The sequence below is a fragment of the Mobula birostris genome, chromosome 28 (genome assembly GCF_030028105.1).
Source record: "Mobula birostris isolate sMobBir1 chromosome 28, sMobBir1.hap1, whole genome shotgun sequence".
NCBI classification, from domain to species: domain Eukaryota; kingdom Metazoa; phylum Chordata; class Chondrichthyes; order Myliobatiformes; family Myliobatidae; genus Mobula; species Mobula birostris.
In genome coordinates, this window is record NC_092397.1 from 28,517,133 (window position 1) to 28,536,374 (window position 19,242).

Consider the following 19,242-nt stretch of genomic DNA (forward strand, 5'->3'; position numbering starts at 1 on the left):
GGGTTTTCCCCCTTCCCTTCTGGACACTGTCTCCTGCCATGCCCCGATAGGCCACAGCTGTAGCATATCAACTCCTTCACTGCCTTATACTTGGTCCGGCAGTCCTTTGCTGGGTGCCCTGGCTGCCGGCAAGCAAAACAAGTCCTCCGGGACATCACAGCAGCTGCATCCACTATACCCACTTTACGATTTCTCTTGCCTTTTCTATGGTCTATCTCACTGGCCCACAAAACTATCTCAGAGTCGTTGGACCCTACCGTTATGCCAAAATCTAAAACTTCCTGGTGTGCTGAGCTCAGGCCTTCCTTCAGCATTTTTAGGAAGACTGGGTCGTCCCTCCCTGGGTTATCCAACCCGGAATACTCCTCGTACACTCGGTATTTACGTTCTGCATAATCCATGGCTGTCTCGTCAGCCCTCTGGGCCACTGCCATTATCGTTCCCCAGCTACTCTCGCCTCCCCCCAGCCACTGCCTCGCTTCCCCTTTAAAAGAGCGATATCTTTCTTCATCACTGGTGCTCCCGGTAGCTGTCCATGTACCATCCTGCACCCTCTGGGCCATCCTGTCCTACATATTCCTCGGGCACTTGGCTTTCACTAACCCATGTACATCTTTAGGGTGTATCTGGTGAATTTCAACCATTTCCTTGAGTTTGCGTCAGAACTCTGAATTCCCACAGGCAACTTTAAGTGAGGGCAACTTGGACAAAATGCTCTGTTTCTCCCCGGGGGTGAAGGGCTTATGAATAGTCGTAATCAAGGTCAAGGGCTGGCTCGGATCATCAGAGTTCTCAACCTGATGTTGCCTGACTTCAATAGGTGCCATTCTGGTTGATCTCTCTGGGTAAAACCTCTCCCTGAGATATCTCCATACTAATTCCCACACTACACAAAATATAAAACTGCAGAGTATGTATTCCACAATCTGCAAATTTCAAGTACCCAAACTCATGATGCCTGCTGTATTCCCTCGCATCGCACTTGCAAACGCATACACTAAAATGCAGCTCCCCGAACGAGTACACACGCCCCCACTCTGGCGTCTCGAACCGTACCGTTGGTTACCACCTTTCGCAACTGGTGGTTCAAGTCTCACTAAGTTAACCAAGTTAACATGCAAAGGTTCCTCACTTATATAAACACACATGCACATGCACACACTACTTTAATATCTACCAGTTCAGCTCTCCACTTTCGTCATACCTCGTGTTCCCGTGTGTCTGCCGACCGAACAGATCCAAGTGTGAGTGTTATTTTAGAAAAATACTCACCAACTTAGACTGCTAGGATCGCTGACCACACGACAGGTCACAAAGTATCCCACTCCTGACACCAAATGTTGTATCGTGGGTGAAATCATCAGACAGACAGAGACACTGGTAGATACAAAGCAGCTTCTTTATTCAACACAACAAGGTACAGCAGGCATCTTACGGACGGAGACGCTTTCCGTAGAAAGGTCTGCTAGCTCAATGTGGGCTCAATATTTATATACTTTATACTTTATTGTCGCTAAACAATTGGTACTAGAACGTACAATCATCACAGCGATATTTGTTTCTGTGCTTCACACTCCCTGGATTACAAATATTGAAAATTAAAAATAGTTAAAATTTGTAAATATTAAAAATTTAAATTATAAAACATAAATAGAAAGTAGAAAATGGGAAGTAAGGTAGTGCAAAAAAACCGAGAGGCAGGTCCAGATATTTGGAGGGTACCGCCCAGATCCAGGTCAGGATCCGTTCAGCAGTCTTATCACAGTTGGAAAGAAGCTGTTCCCAAATCTGGCCGTACGAGTCTTCAAGCTCCTGAACCTTCTCCCGGAGGGAAGAGGGACGAAAAGTGTGTTGGCTGGGTGGGTTGTGTCCTTGATTAACCTGGCAGCACGGCTCCAACAGCTTGCGGTGTAAAGTGAGTCCAAGGACGGAAGATTGGTTTGTGTGATGCGCTGTGCCATGTTCACAATCTTCTGCAGCTTCTTTCGGTCTTGGACAGGACAACTTCCATACCAGGTTGTAATGCACCCTGGAAGAATGCTTTCTACGGCGCATCTATAAAAATTCATGAGGGTTTTAGGGGACAGGCCAAATTTCTTTAGTTTTCTCAGGAAGTAAAGGCGCTGGTAGGCCTTCTTGGCAGTGACCTCTGCTTGGTTGGACCAAGTCAGGTCATTTGTGTTATTGACCCCGAGGAACTTAAAGCTTAAATATGCTAAACACAATGGCAATCGCTACTTGAAAAGTTGCAGACAATGCATAGGCAATGCTTCCTTTTGAAGCTACATACAAAATATCACACCATCCTTTCCTTCTGACGCCAACATATCTGGGTTGGTATCCACAGCCTTTAGGATTTACTTGGCATTTTGCGTGCTAACATAGAAGACAATTAATATTCATAATGTGTAGATAAGACTGTCTTCAAAACTACAACATTCGGTCAAACTATGGCGCCAGAAGCATCTGGTATTTACACCTTTTAGGAAGCCCATCGTGGTGGACTCAATCCACAGTCCTTTGTCAAACAGTTAAAATAGAAATCTGGTGGCCAAAGGCATTTAAGTGTAAACATATCATCTACCCAAAAAAAACTCACTCTAACAGCATGAATACTTTTCATAGGCACTTTACATGTAGGGACAGTGATGGTGAAAGGGGGAGGGAAAGAAGACATGGGGAGGAGTGGTCTCAAGATCCTCAGGTGTTCCTCCCGATGGGATAAAAGCACAAAGAGGGGAAATATCAAAGATTGATGAGAATGGAACTGTGATTGTCATGAGAGATTTAATCAGAAGCAGATTAGGGTAGCGCTGTATCCAGTGCCTTTGCTCTGTGAGCTGCTACAACCACGATCTGCTGGTGACAACCCATTCCAATTGAGTTTCCGATTCACATACCGACATATCGGTCCCTTACAGCTGTCTTAATCGGTGGTGGGGTAGTAATGGGACAAGCTCCCACTTCCCATCAAATGCTGACAATGGTGTGCACCTCAAATTGCCTCTGTCAATCAAGTCCAGCTCCTGGCTTTTACATGTGGCTTTGCTACTACACCCGATGAACTGTTTCCAGTGACAGGGGAAGGTGCAAATGGATTGACTAGCGTCATATAACGAACCGCTATGGACAGATGGGGCTCCTCAGCCATACTTGGCAGCTCAAGTGGAAGAAAAATTCTGATCTCAAACCTCCACTGGCCTGTGGCTAGACCCATTCATGGGGAAGACTTCGGGAGTAAACCCTGAGGAACAATCCGGAGCTGGATTCCCTGTCGGTCCTGTGTTCAATGCAGACTGGCAATCCTGCAACACCGCTGGTGCCTGACTGTATCGGTCTCTGCCGTTGTTTTGGATTCATCAGCTGTGTGGAGAGCAGGGGCCCCTGCATGGGCAACTGCTTGCTTTACATATCACACTTCCCTGACTTACATATCGACTTCAACACCGGGGTGCAATATCCATGGTCGACCCTGACCAGCGGAAGGCCATCACTAACATGTCTGTACACGGCCTCCTTTCCCGCTACAGTGAGGCCGAGTACAGGTTGGATGAGCAACGCCTCATATTCTGACAGTATAGTCTCCAATCTCGATGGGATGAACATTGATTTCTCCAAATTCAAGAATAACTACCTCCTGTTTCCACAACACACCCCCACTTTTCTTCTGACTTTTCCCCCATTCTGATGGCCAATTAACCCCTTCACCTCTCCTCACGCACCCTCATGACCTGCTCATCATTTCTCTCTGGTTCTCCACCTCCTCCGTGTCATCCCATTGTCCACCATTCTCTCCTCTTAGATTTCTTTCTCTTCATCTCTTTGCCTTTTCTGCCTGTCACCCCGCTCCCTCCACAAACCACACGTTCCCCACCCCTCACTTGTCCTCCTCCCCCTCCCCTACCACCTTATTCTGGCTTTTGCCCCTTTCTTTCTAATCCCAATGAAGGTTCTCAGCCCGAAATGTCGACTGTTTGCTGAGTTCCTCCAGCATTTTCTGTGTGCTTGCTTCAGTCTCTGTATTGATTAAGCTAATCAAACTGGTACAGTGGAAGAGGAATTTGTGGAATAGTCAGAGACAGTTTCTTACAGCAGTATCTTACCCACGAACGGGCCATTTCAGATGTAATCTGTGTAATGAGGTGGGATTACAGAGAGATCTTGTGGTGAAGGGTCCCTGAAGAAGTGATAACAATGTGGGAGATCTCCAGATCACAGATTAAGGGTGAGCACCAGGTCAGAACCAGTGTCCTCAACCTAAATAAAGATAATTACAGAGACGTGACAGTGGAGTTGTCTGGGGCAGATGGGGTAAATAGGCTCAGGGACAGGTCAGTAATGAGCAGTGGCAGATGTTTAAGGAGACTGTTTGTAACACTCAGCAGACATTGATCCTGATTAGACAGAGGGATCACAGAGAGCAAAGAACATTCTGTGGTCAAAGGAGGCAGACAACAGGATCAGGATTTTTCCAGGAACCAGTAATGAGACAAAATCTAAAACCAACAAGGGAAAAGCAGAGAGGTTAACTCCAATAATTTGCATTAGTGTTCACAGTGGGGGCACAACAAACATCCCACAGATATCTCATGGTGACATTTCAACATTGTGCCATAATGTGTAACAATCACCATCACGAGGGAAAAACTAATGGGACTAAAATCAAACATTACTTGGTCCCAAAGACCTGCACTGGAGGCTTTCACAGGAAGTCTGGAGAGAAAGTAGAGACATTGAAGTCTGTCAAAACTCACTGTTACAGAAAGGTCCCAGTGGAGTTGAAAGCCATTGTTGAAGAAGGGTGGAAGATGAAAAGCAGGTAACTGTAGTCCAGTTAACTTCACTACAGGCACTGGACTCTATAATCTATGAAGAAATAATGTAATTTAGAAAAGTTTAGTGTCATTGAAATAAGTCACCAGGGTTTACAGTCAAATTCACACAGCACAGAAACGAGCCCTTCAGCTCAAATGGTCCACGCTGACCAAAGTTCCCATCTGAGCTCGTGGTCTGCAACCCCCTCACCACCACATTATGATCAAGGTTATCCTCCTCCTTGTCCCATTTCTTTCCATTTGACCCATATCCTTCAAAACCCTTCCTTTCCATCTACCTGCCCAAGTGCCTTTTTAATGTACCTGACTCAACCACTCCCCATAGCAGTTCATTCCATTTACTGACCAGTCTGTGTGTGGAAAAGTTGCTCTTCAGGTCCTTATTAAATCTCATATTAAACCAATGCCCTCCAGTTCTTGATTCCCCAACACTGGCAAAAAGACTATTCTCTTTGACCCAACCTGGTCCCTCATGAATTTATACGCCTCTGCAATATCAGCACTCATTCTCCAATATTCCAGGGAAAATTGTCTAAAATCCTTTCCACAACTCTCCTCTGCACTCTTTCCAGCTTAATGCTGTCTGTCACACAGCGGGGTGACCAAAACAAACAATTCTGGTCGCCAGTGAATCTTCTCAGCTCCAGGGTGGACAAGGTCAATTGTCTAATAAGGACACACTTCAGTAAAAACACTGACACTGTATACCAAGCACACTGAGCTGCCAGAGCACAGCACCGGCCAGTAAGGACACAGACCAGTACAACACCCGGCTCTCTACTACAAAGATCAAAGCTGAAAGTAAATGTATTATCAAAATACATTTCTGTCACCATATACAACCCTGAGATTAGTTTTCTTGTGGGCATACTACCAGTTTGTTAGAGCGGTAGGGGAGGATGAAACTAATTTGGCGGGGGTGGGTTGTAGAAACCAGAGTGGAGGCACTCAGGATAGGAGGGAAGGTAAAAAAGCAAAGATAGCATGCAATTACACTGTCAGATGATAGGACATCACTGCAGCCAGCAGGGTGAGTATCAGTGCATGAGGGATGCAGAATCAAAGGGTAGCGATACTGTACTCAGAGTGTTATATCTCTATCCACAGAGTATAAGAAATAAGGTGGATGATCTTATTGCCCTATTACAGATTGTCAGATATGATGTCATGGCCATCGCTGAGTCGTGGCAGAAGGATGCTTGCAGTTGGGAGCTAAATGTCCAAGGTTACATGTTGTATCAGAGAGATAGGAAGGTAGGCAGAGGGGGTGGCATCAATTCAGTAGAAAGATGTGATATAGGATCAGAAGATGCTGAATCATTCTGCATTGAGTTAAGAAACTGCAAGGGTAAAAGGACCCTGACGGCAGTTATATACAGGCCTCCAAACAGTAGCTTGGATATGGACCACAGATTACAACAGGAAATAGCAAAGAAGTGCCAAAGGGCAACGTTATGATAGTCATGGGAGATTTCAACATGCAGATAGATTGGGAAATTCAGGTTGGAAATAGATCTCGGGAGAGTCAGTTTGTTGAATAGCTACAAGAAGGCTTTTTAGAACAGGGATGAGCTACATTAGATTGAGTGTTATATAATGAAACCAAGGTACTTAGGGAGCTTAAGGTAAAAGAATCCTTAGGAAACAGTGATGACAATATGATTGTGTTCAGCTTGAAATTTGATAGAAAGAAAGTAAAGTCTGACGTATCAGTATCTCAGTGAAGTGCAAGATATTACAGTGGTACGAGAGAGGAGGTGGCCAAAGTAAATTGGAAGCAGATGTTGGCAGGGATCAAGCAGAGAAGCAATGGTGTGAGTTTGTGGGAAAAATGAGGAAGATGCAGGATAGATGTATTCCAAAAAATGAAGAAACACTCAAATGGCAAAATGGGGCTGATGAGGGAAGTCACAGCTAATGTAAAAGCAAAAGAAAGTGCATCCAACAATGCAAACATTAGTGGTAAGACAGAGGATTGGGAAGCTTTTAAAAACCTACAGAAAGAATAACAGGAGGGAAAAGATGAAATGTGAAAACAAATAGCAAACAATATCAAAGTGCGTAGTAACAGTTTTTTCAAGTATGTTAAAAATAAAAGAGAGATGAGAGTGGATATAGGACCACTGGAATACGAGGGTGGAGAAATAATAAAGGGGGTCAAGGAGATGGCAAATGAACTAAATAGATATTTTGCATGAGTCTTTGCAGAAGACACTAGCAGTGTGCCAGATATTGATGGGTGTGAGGGAAGAGAAATGAGTGCAGTTACTATTACAAGTGAGAAGGTGCTCAAAAAGCTGAAGAACTTGAGGGTACATGTCACCCGGACCAGATGTACTGCACCCTGCAGTTCTGAAAGAGATAGAAATAGAGATGGTGAGATTATTAGTAATTATCTTTCAAAATTATTGGACTCTAGCATGGTGCCAGATGACTGGAAAACTGCAAATGTCACCCCACTCTTTAAGACTCCAGGAAAGGAAGGGAAAGGAAATTATAGAGCAGTTAGCTGAACTCAGTGGTTGGGAAGTTGTTGGAGTCAATTTTTAAGGGAGAAGTTATGGAGACACAGAACAAGATAGGACAAATACTCAAACAACAGGAATTCTGCAGATGCTGGAAATTCAAGCTACACACATCAAAGTTGCTGGTGAACGCAGCAGGCCAGGCAGCATCTCTAGGAGGTACAGTCGACGTTTCAGGCCGAGACCCTTCGTCAGAACTAACTGAAGGAAGAGTGAGTAAGAGATTTGAAAGGGGGAAGGGGAGGGGGAGATCCAAAATGATAGGAGAAGACAGGAGGCGGAGCGATGGAGCCAAGAGCTGGATAGGTGATTGGGAAAAGGGATATGAGAGGATCATGGGACAGGAGGCCCAGGGAGAAGGAAAAGGGGGAGGGGGGGAAACACAGAGGATGGGCAAGGGGTATAGTCAGAGGAGCAGAGGGAGAAAAAGGAGAGTGAGAGAAAGAATGTGTGTATATAAATAACGGATGGCATACGAGAAGGAGGTGGGGCATTAGCAGAAGTTAGAGAAGTCAATGTTCATGCCATCAGGTTGGAGTCTACCCAGACGGAATATAAGGCGTTGTTCTTCCAATCTGAGTGTGGCTTCATCTTTACAGTAGAGGAGGCCATGGATAGACATGTCAGAATGGAAATGGGATGTGGAATTAAAATACCTATGTGGGCACTGGGAGATCCTGCTTTCTCTGGCGGACAGAGCGTAGGTGTTCAGCAAAACGATCTCCCAGTCTGCGCCGGGTCACACCAATATATAGAAATCCACATCGGGAGCACCAGACGCAGTACATCACCCCAGCCAACTCACAGGTGAAGTGTCGCCTCACCTGGAAGGACAGTCTGGGGCCCTCAATGGTGGTAAGGGAGGAAGTGTAAGGACATGCGTAGCAGTTGTTCCGCTTACAAAGATAAGTGCCAGGAGGGAGATCAGTGGGGAAGGATGGGGGGGGACGAATGGACAAGGGAGTTGCGTAGGGCGCGATCCCTGCAGAAAGCGGGGCAGGGGGAGGGAAAGATGTGCTTAGTGGTGGGATCCCGTTGGAGGTGGCGGAAGTTACAGAGAATAATATGTTGGACCTGGAGGCTGGTGGGATGGTAGGTGAGGACCAGGGGAACCCTATTCCTAGTGGGGTGGCGGGAGAATGGAGTGAGAGCAGATGTGTGTGAAATAGGGGAGATGCGTTTGAGAGCAGAGTTGATGGTGGAGGAAGGGAAGCCCCTCTCTTTAAAAAAGGAGGACATCTCCCTCGTCCTGGAATGAAAAGCCTCATCCTGAGAGCAGATGCAGCAGAGACGGAGGAATTGCAAGAAGGGGATGGCATTTTTGCAAGAGACAGGGTGAGAGGAGGAATACTCCAGATAGCTGTGAGAGTCAGTAGGTTTATAGTAGACATCAGTAGATAAGATGTCTCCAGAGATACAGACAGAAAAATCTAGAAAGGGGAGGGAGGAGTCGGAAATGGACCAGGTAAACTTGAGGGCAGGGTGAAAGTTGGAGGCAAAGTTAATAACCACATGGGTCCGAGCTATGCCTACCTTTTTGTTGGCTTTGTCGAACAATCTATGTTCCGAACCTATTCTGGCATCTGTCCCCCACTTTTCCTTTGCTACATCGGCGTTGCTTCCTGCACGCATGCTGAGCTCGTTGACTTTATTAACTTTCCCTCCAACTTTCACCCTTCCCTCAAGTTTTCCTGGTCCATTTCTGACAGCTCCCTCCCCTTTCTAGATCTTTCTGTCTCTATCTCTGTAGACAGCTTATCTACTGATGTCTACTATAAGCCTACTGACTCTCACAGCTATCTGGACTATTCCTCTTCTCACCCTGTCTCTTGCAAAAATGCCATCCCCTTCTCGCAATTCCTCCGTCTCTGCCGCATCTGCTCTTAGGATGAGGCTTTTCATTCCAGGACGAGGGAGATGTCCTTTTTTAAAGAAAGGGGCTTCCCTTCCTCCCCCATTTTACGCACATCTGCTCTCACTCCATCCTCCCACCACCCCACTAAGAATAGGGTTCCTGTGGTCCTCACCTACCACCCCACCAGCCTCCGGGTCCAACATATTATTCTCCGTAACTTCCGCCACCTCCAACGGGATCCCACCACTAAGCACATCTTTCCCTCCCCCTCCCCCGCTTTCCGCAGGGATCGCGCCCTACGCAACTCCCTTGTCCATTCGTCCCCACCATCCCTCCCCACTGATCTCCCTCCTGGCACTTATCCTTGTAAGTGGAACAAGTGCTACACATGCCCTTGCACTTCCTCCCTTACCACCATTGAGGGCCCCTGACAGTCCTTTCAGGTGAGGCGACACTTCACCTGTGAGTCGGCTGGGGTGATGTACTGCGTCCGGTGCTCCTGATGTGACCTTCTATATATTGGCGAGACCCGACGCAGACTGGGAGATCGTTTTGCTGAACACCTGCGCTCTGTCCGCCAGAGAAAGCAGGATCTTCCAGTGGCCACACATTTTAATTCCACATCCCATTCCCATTCTGACATGTCTATCCACGGCCTCCTCTACTGTAAAGATGAAGCCACACTCCAGTTGGAGGAACAACACCTTATATTCTGTCTGGGTAGCCTCCAACCTGATGGCATGAACATTGACTTCTCTAACTTCCACTAATGCCCCACCTCCCCCTCGTACCCCATCCGTTATTTATGTACACATTCTTTCTCTCACTCTCCTTTTTCTCCCTCTGCCCCTCTGACTATACCCCTTGCCCATCCTCTGGGTTTTCCCCCCCCTCCACCTTTTCCTTCTCCCTGGGCCTCCTGTCCCATGATACTCTCATATCTCTTTTTCCAATCACCTGTCCAGCTCTTGGCTCCATCCCTCCCCGTCCTGTCTTCTCCTATCATTTTGGATCTCTCCCTCCCCCTCTCAAATCTCTTACTAGCTCTTTCTTCAGTTAGTCCTGACGAAGGGTCTCGGCCTGAAACGTCGAATGTACCTCCTCCTAGAGATGCTGCCTGGCCTGCTGTGTTCACCAGCAACTTTGATGTGTGTTGCTAGGACAAATACTGCATGGTTTCCTTCAGGGAAAATCTTGCCTGATGAACCTGCTGGAATTCTTTGAGAAGATTACATGTAGATTGGGTAAAGGGGATGCAGTCCATGTTGGATATTTGGACTTTCAGAAGGCCTTTGACAAGGTGCCACATATGAGGCTGCTTACCACATTAAGAGCCCATGGTATTACAGGAAAGTTACAAGCATTGACTGATTGGGAGAAGGCAGCGAGTGGTAATAAAAGGATCCTTTTCTGGTTGGTTGCCAGTAAGTAGTGGTGTTCTGCAGGAGTCAGTGTTACGACCGCTTCTTTTTATGCTGGATATCAATGATATAGATGATGAAATAGATGGCTTTGTTGTCAAGTTTGCAGATGATATGAAGATTGGCGGAGGGGCAGGTAGTGTTGAGGAAATGGGTCGGCTGCAGAAGGACTTAAACAGATCAGAAGATGGGCAAGAGAGTAGCGAATGAAATACAATGTCAGAAAACGCATGGTCATGCTCTTTGGTAGTAGAAATAAATGTGCAGACCTTTTTCTAAATGGGCAGAAAATCCAAAAATCTGAGATGCAAAAGGAATTGGCAGTCCTCGTGCAGAACAACCTAAAGGTTAACTTGCAGATAGAGTTGGTGATGAGGAAGGCAAATACAATAATTAACATTCCTTTCAAGGGGTCTCAAATATAAGAGCAGGGATGTGATGCTGAGGCTTTATAAGGCACTGGTGAGACCTCACCTTGAGTACAGTGAACAATTTTGGGCTCCTCATCTGGAAAAGATGTGGAGGCATTGGAGAGGGTTCAGAGGAGGTTCATAAGGATGATTCCAGGATTGAGAGTGTTAGCCTCTGAGGAATGTTTTATAGCTCTGGGTCCGTACTCGCTGGAATTTAGAAGGATGAGGGGGGATCTCATTGAATCCTTTCAAATGTTGAATGGGCTAGACAGAGTAGATGTGGAAAAGCTGTTTCCCATTTTCCATGGCGAGGGAGTCTGAGACAAGTGGGCACAGCTTCAGGGTAGAGGGGCGCCCATTTAAAACAGAGATGCAGAGAAATTTCTTTAGCCAGAGTGTGGTGAATTTGTGGAATTTATTACCAGAGGCAGCTGTGGGGGCCAGGTCGTTGGGTGTATTTAAGGCAGAGCTGGATAGTTTCCTGATTGGATGGGGCATCAAAGGCTTCGGGGAAAAGGCCGAGGAGTGAGGCTGAGGAGGAGAAGCAAGGGTCAGCCATGATTGAATGGTGGGGCAGACTTGATGGGCCAAATGGCCTAATTCTGCTGCTATGTCTTATGGTCTTACTCAGTTAATCCAACAACCACAACGTAATCAATGAGACACCGCACCCAACCCAGTAACCAAATAACCAATGTGTAAACGACAACAACGTGTGCAAATACAAGAGAGAAAATAATAATAATCATAAAGAAATGAGAAATAAATAGAGAACATAAGATGCAGAAGTCGTGAAAGTGAGTCCATAGATTGTGGGAAACAGTTCAGTGATGAGTTTAGTGAAGTTAAATGGAGTGATCTCCACTGGTTTTGGTTTAAGGTGACACTGGTGAATCTCTTTTTCTAGTAAATGAATAGCCTGTAACTTCCCTTTGGACTTGGAGGCAATTTGATGTGGCAGAACAGAGGTGAGGCAGCGGACCCGTCACTGAGAGTGAGGAAGACACAAAGTTTGGTTGATTTAAACACCGGGCCCAAATGGAAACGTCAGGTACAGGCCAAATGGAGGCAGCTGGGACCAGGCCCCAGATCGTATCGAAGCAACTGAACCCAGTGTTTGGATGATGATTTCGGTGCCAGGCCAGATTGAAATGGTCAGTGTGTTGGGCCCGAGGCCAGGGACGAGCCGGTTCAGCTCGCTGCTCCATTCTGCGCTGAACTAAGCATCTGTGAAATGGACTCTCTGAGGATTTCAGTTCAAAATGCTACAGTATTTGCTTGTGTTTATTGTTTGCATGATTTATTTTCCTTTCTGCACATTGGGTGTTTGACAGTCTTCTTGCTCTATTAGTGGGTTCTTTTGGCTTTCTTTGTTTTATGGCAGCCTGTTTGGAACGAACCTCAAGTTTGTAGAATATAAACATACTTTGATAATAAATGTACTTTGAACTTTGGTTGAAAAACCTGATGGTTGAGGGTTAAAATCAGTTCAAAAATTTAACAAAACTCAAAACTGATGATCTTTGCATTACAGGCCAGGATGCAGAAGAGTGGAAAATGACAAATATTCTTCCCCTTTTTAAGAACTTCAATCAGGACAAGACAGGAAACTATACCCTGGTGACTCTTACATTAGTGGTAGGGATATTCTTGGAAATGATTTTTAACAATAGGATCAACTTGTATCTGAGAAAGCATAAACACATTCGGAGTAGCGAAAATCTCTTTGCATGGACAACGTCAAGTCTTGCAAACTTGGTTGAATTTTTAAAGTGAGAAATTCAATTGCTGAGGGCCGAGTAGTGGCTATAGAACATGCGGACTCTGGTGAAGCTTTCAACAAATGCCCTGATCGAAAGCAGGAAGGCATACGGGCTGAATAGATATTTGGTAGAATATATTCAAAGTGTAGCTTGGTCAGAGAACACAGAACGTAATGGTTGAGGGGTGTGATTCTGACTGGAGACCTGTGAACAGTGGTGCCCCACAAGAATCAGTGCTGGGAACTCTGTCCTGACGAAGGGTCTCGGCCTGAAACGTCGACTGTACCTCTTCCTAGAGATGCTGCCTGGCCTGCTGCGTTCACCAGCAACTTTGACGTGTCTGCTCTTTGTGAAGTGATTTGGATGAAAATTAAGCTGGGCTGATTTGTAGGTCTGAAGAGACACAGAAATTAGTGGAGTTGTGGGTACAGAGTAAGGTTCACACAGGATAGACATAGACATAGACATAGACATACTTTATTGATCCCGAGGGAAACTGGGTTTTGTTACAGCTGCACCAACCAAGTAGAGAGCAGAATTATAGAAATACAAAAACAACAAACAACCAAACACTAATATGCAAACTATGCCAGATGGAAATAAGTCCAGGACCAGCCTATTGGGTCAGGGTGTCTGACCCTCCACGGGAGGAGCTGCAAAGTTCGATGGCCACAGTCAGGAACAACCTCCCATGACGCCCAGTTGTGTCGCGGTGGAATATGGCCGGAGTCCAACAGCAAAAAGTTCAATATCCAGGCTACAAACACGTTCTTCGATCGCAATATGACCAGGATTGCACCATCCATTGCGAACCAGAACAGCAAGCCCCCAACTCCTTTACGCTTACCGCTCTCAGTGCACTTCCGGTCAGCCTGAACGGTCTCGAAGCCCTCCATGGAAAAGTTTTGGTCGGGAATGTCCACGTGCAGTCCAAGTGGAGAACTCCTCTTCTCCATAAGCCTCTGTTGTCTCGACCCGGTCCGCTTTCCTCATTCAGGATGCAGCAGAATACAGACCAGCTGTAAATGCGGACAGAGAAATGGCAGATGAGCCAAAGAACTTTGGGAAGTCAGATTTCAGAGATTTTCTTTGGAATTCCTCTCCCTGTTGGAGTAGTTGAAATGGCATTTATGGCAATGACAAGCTCCACCTCAAGAAGTGGGAGATCAGGGAGTCAGTCAGTGTCCCTGACAACTTCACATCAGGGAAATGCACCATCTGCAGCTCCTGACTGACCCTGTGAAGGACACGGAGCTGGAGATGGACAGATCTAGAGTTTCCAGGATGCTGAGACCAGAGTTTCAGTGAGTTGGTCACACCTGAGATCAGGCTGCAGATAGTTTAGTGACAACCATGACTGGAAAGAGGAAGGGACAGACAGTGCAATGTCTCCCTGTGGCTGTACACTCCTTTGGATATCCCTGACAGGATGACAAACCAGAGCACAGCAGCCCGTCAGGTCGGTGGTACTGACAGCCCGGTCTGATGCTCTGAGTGAGGAAAGGACAAGCAGAGCAGTAATGACAGCACTCTCACAGTACAGGGGACATGCAGGAGATTCTGTGGCAGCAATAGAGATGCCAGGATAATGTGTCGCCTCCTGGGTACCAGGGTCAGGTACGTCTGAGAGATGCAGGATTTCCAAAAGATAGACTTGCCGGTAGAGTCGGTGGGAAGGAAGCCAAATGCAATGTTTCATTCATTTCCAGAGGACTACTGCACAGAAGCAAGGATGTAATGCTGAGGATTGATGAGGCATTGGCTCAATCACACTTGGAGTATTGTGAACTGTTTTGGGCCCCTTATCTAAAAGAGTATGTGCTAGCATTGGAAAGGGCCCGGAGGAGGTTCACAAGAATGATCCCAGCAATGAAAGGGTTAATGCATGAGGCTGTTTGATGGTTCTCGGCCTGTCTGTACTCACTGGAGTTTAGAAGAAAGAGGGGATCTCATTGAAACCTATCAAATATTGAAAGGCTGAGATAGAGTGGCCGTGGAGAGGATGTTTCTGATAGTGGGGCATCTACAACCACAGGGCACATCCTCAGAATACTAGGACATCCTGTTAGAACAAAGATATGGAGTAATTTCCTTAGTAAAGGGTAGTGAATCTGAGCAGCCTATGTCAGGATGCTGTTCATTGAATACAGCTCAGCGTTTAACCCCATCATTCCCACAATCCTGATCAATAAGCTACAGAACCCAGTCCCTCTGCAATTGGATCCTCGACTTACTAACGGAGAGACCACAATCTGTGTGGATTGGTGATAATATCTCCCCCTCGCTGATGATCAACACTGGTGCACCTCAGGGGTGTGTGCTTAGCCCACTGCTCTACTCTCTATATACCCATGACTGTGAGGCTAGGCATAGCTCAAATACCATCTACAAATTTGCTGATGACACAACCACTGTTGGTAGAAACTCAGATGGAGATGAGAGGGCACAGAGGAATGAGATATACCAGCTGTGGTGTCGCAGCAAGAACATTGCACTCAGTGTCAGTCAGACAAAAAGAGCTGATTGTCGACCTCAGGAAGGGTAAGACGAGGGAACACGAACCAATCCTCATGGAGGGATCAGAAGTGGAGAGAGGAAACAATTTCAAGTTCCTGTATATCAATATCCCTGAGGATCTAACCTGGTCCCAACATATTGATGCAGCTACAGTACAAAGAGGGCAAGACAGTGGATATATCTCATCAGGAGTTTGAAGATTTTTGGTTTGTCACTTTAAAACACTCAAAAACTGCTATAGGTGTATTCGATGCATAGCATTTATAATACACGTTATTTCTGTTTTTGCACTATAGTTAATCTACATAATATACATATCCATATACACACATACTGATCTATTTATTCTTTCTATATTTTCATGTACTGCATTGAACTGCTGCTGCTACATTAACAAATTTCATGACACATGCCGGTGGTAACAAACCTGATTCTGGTTCTGACTCTGAATTCACTGCCACAGACGGCTGAAGCCAATTCACTGGGTATATTTCATGTGGAGGTTCTCGACTGTGGGGAGGAAAAGAGGGTCTGAGAGGGTTCAGAGATCTGTCATGATCTCTTACTTCTGGCAGAATGGTGCAGCAGACTGGATGGGCCAAATGGCCTAATTCTGCTCCTGTGTTTTATGGTCTGATGGTCTCCGAGCAGCTGCAGGACATTTCAAATGGAAGGCTGAGCAGCCAGACATCGTGGTGGACGGTGCATGTTAGTAATAGCAACGTAGGGAGGAGGAGGGTTGTGGTCCTCTGCAGTGAATTTAGAGAAATAAGACAGAAACTAAGAAATAGTAAGCTGTGTATTACTCCCAGTGTCACTTGTGACGGGGAGATATAGAAAGATACCACTGATGAATGTGTGGCTGAGGAGCTGGTGCAGGGCAAGAGATTCAGTTTGATCGATCAATGGGGATAACTTCTAGGGATGATTGACAGAAACTGTTCACTCCCTCGGGTCTTCATGGGAAGGAACAGTTTTCTCCCTCCTGAAACTACAGGGAATAGTTTTAACGTGACAGGTTGGAGGTTTAAGGAGGATCTGAAGGGTGAGGTGATGGAGGTGGATAAATTTATCTGAGACATGCAGAGGTTGGAGAGACAGAGACAGTTTCCCTCGGTATAGGTGTAAATCTAAAGGGAATAGTTTTAATGTGAGGGGGGAGAGATTTAAAGGGGATCTGCAGGGTAAATATTTCACACAGAGAATAGCCGGTAATCCAAATGAGTCAGAGGAGATGGTGGAGGCAGAAACACACAAAGTCTCTGTTCACAAACACTTCTCAGAACCTATCATTCACTGTGTACATCCTGCCCCAGTTGAACTTCCAGGTGCTGGGTCCATTGTTGTTTTCCATCTGTATTAATGATCTAGATGAGAATGTGGTGAACTGGATCAGGAAGTTCGCAGATGACACCAAGATTAGTCGTGCAGTGGACAGTGAGGAAGGCTAACAAATCTTGACATACGATGTGGACTAGCTAGAAAAGTGGCAGATGGAATTTAATACACACAAGTATGAGGTGTTTCGAACATAGGATTAACGAGAGAAATGTATGGTTTAAAGAGGATCTGATGAAAACTGTCCTCTTTCCCCTTTCCCCAGAAGGAGGTTACAATCTGGAACACACTGTCTGAGGGGGTGGTGCAGGCTGGTATTTAAGGACCATCTGGATGAGTGTTTGAATCACCAAGGCAGGGTAGGAGACAGACCAAGTGCTGAGTTAGTGGGGACAGATTCTCGATGGTCAGTATGGACATGCAGAAACCACTGACTGTGAAAGTGCAGTGGGAACCTGAAACACAGAACTTCAGGATGGACTCAACTAAAACATTCAGAACCCAGTACGACGGATTTTTCTTGTACAAAGGTATTAATGGTCACATACTGAACCAAACCCCTCAAAAGGTGACCAAAATGTTGTGGTCAGGCTTTCATATCCCTCTGGGCCTTGCTCACTGAAGCCCCTGTGCATGTGCCTCTAATATTGTTACACAGTTCCCTGTATGTGGCATCACAGGTAGACAGGGTTGTGTGTTCTACTTGCCTTGTCAGCCAAAGAACTGCCTCTCATTAGAGTTGGACAAAACTGTTTAAAGACAGATTTAAAGGGGATCTGAGGGGTAAATATTTCACACAGAGAATAACTGGCATCCGGAATTAACTCCCAAAATAGAGTCACTGGTTTATACAGAAATGAAACAGTCCCTTCGGTACAACTCATCCCCGCCGACCAAGTTGTCGACCTGAACTCGGCCCAGCTGCCTGCATTAGGCCCGTATCCCTCTCAACCTTTCCCATCCATGTGACTGTGCAAATATGTTTTAAATATTGTACCTGAGGCAGAGAGCCGGTGCAGTGAGGCGCTGACAGACACTCACTGTTCCGCGGGCAGGAAGAGGAGAGGCGGATCGCACAGCGGAGCCGAAACCCCAACAAGTAGAGACCGGCTCCACCATCTCGGACTTCCCGCACTGGACCGTTTCCAGGGAAACGACGGCGGTGACGGTGGGACCCCTGTGACGTCACCTCGTGTTTGTCACGTGACGGGGCAGCGGGAGCTGTCAATCAGTGGAGCCGCCGGAAAACTGGGGAGCATCGTAAGTAGAATCAGTCTGGGGAGGGTGGGGGCGGATTTCCAGGAACGGTGACTCTCCCACCCCACCTCCAGGAAGTGACTGTGTTATAGACTGTAATATTCACATTGCAATCTGACTCTTAGGTCCTATAAATATTTAACGTTTGTATTTTGTATATTTTTGTGTGGATAGTCCTTTTAATTTTGGATAAAAAACGTTGAAACTATATCAGCTTCATCAACCTTCCTGGTAACTTCCTCAAAAACACTCTACAAGATTGGTTAGGCATGACGTACAATGCACAAAGCCATATTAACTATTCCCAATCAGTCCCTCTCTATCCAAATAATTATATCTATGGTTGCTTAGAATACCTTCCAATAACCTTCCAACAACTGATATTAGGCTCACCGGCCTATGATTTCTTGGCTTATTCGTAGACCCTTTCTTAAGCAACAGAACAACATTAACTAACTTCCAATCCTCTAGTACCGCACCAGTGGATGAGGAGGTTTAAGATATCTCTGCTGGGACCCTGCAATTTCTGCATTATTCTCCCACAAGGTCTGTGGGACCACCCTGTTGGGCCAGTAGATTTATTCACCCTAAGGCAGCAAACTTTTCCTCTTCTGTGATCTGTACAGGGTCCATGACCTCGCTGCAGCATTGTCTCACATATGTGTCCCTCTCCTGAGGATTTACAGCTGAACAAAATCTATCTCCTACAACTCTTGTGGCTCCAAATATAGAATACCAATCTTATCTTTCAGAGGACCAGTCGTGCCCCTTTCTATCCTTTTGCTCTTAATATATCTGTATAAATGCTTTTTTTCCTTCATCTTTTATGCAACAGTAAACACGTTTTCTTTTCACCTTCCTGATTTTCTTCTTACATCTTCTCCTGCATCTCTTAAACACCTTAAGTACCCCATTTGTTCCTGCCTCTCGAGACCTGCTACATACCGTACATCTGTCATTTTCTTAATCCACTCTTAATTTCTCTCAGATACAAGGGCCAAGGTTCAATCTGTTAGCCTTGCCTTTTATTCTGAAAGAAGATACAAATTCTGTACTCTCAGAATTTCACTTTTGAAATCCTCCCACTTACAAATCACACCTTTGCCAGAAAATAACCTATCCCAACCCACACTTGCCAGATCCTCCTGGTACCATAAAATTGGCCTTTCTCCAATTTTGAACCTCAACCTGAGTACCTGACCTATACTCTTCCATAATTACATTGAAACTAATGGCATTATGATTACAAGATCCAAAGTATTCCCCTGCACAAACTTCTGTGACCTGCCCTATCTCATTGCCTAACTGGAGATCTGGT

At 45.8% G+C, this 19,242-nt stretch overlaps 1 long non-coding RNA gene across 1 annotated transcript; it reads right to left on the minus strand.

The window, feature by feature from the left end:
• Nucleotides 1-13,273: 13,273 nt before the first annotated feature.
• Nucleotides 13,274-17,811, minus strand: LOC140188832 (uncharacterized). The gene is made up of 2 exons (XR_011883403.1): nucleotides 17,665-17,811; nucleotides 13,274-13,831 (listed from the first exon to the last, which is right to left on the minus strand). It is a non-coding gene; the product is annotated as an uncharacterized lncRNA (long non-coding RNA).
• Nucleotides 17,812-19,242: the final 1,431 nt, after the last annotated feature.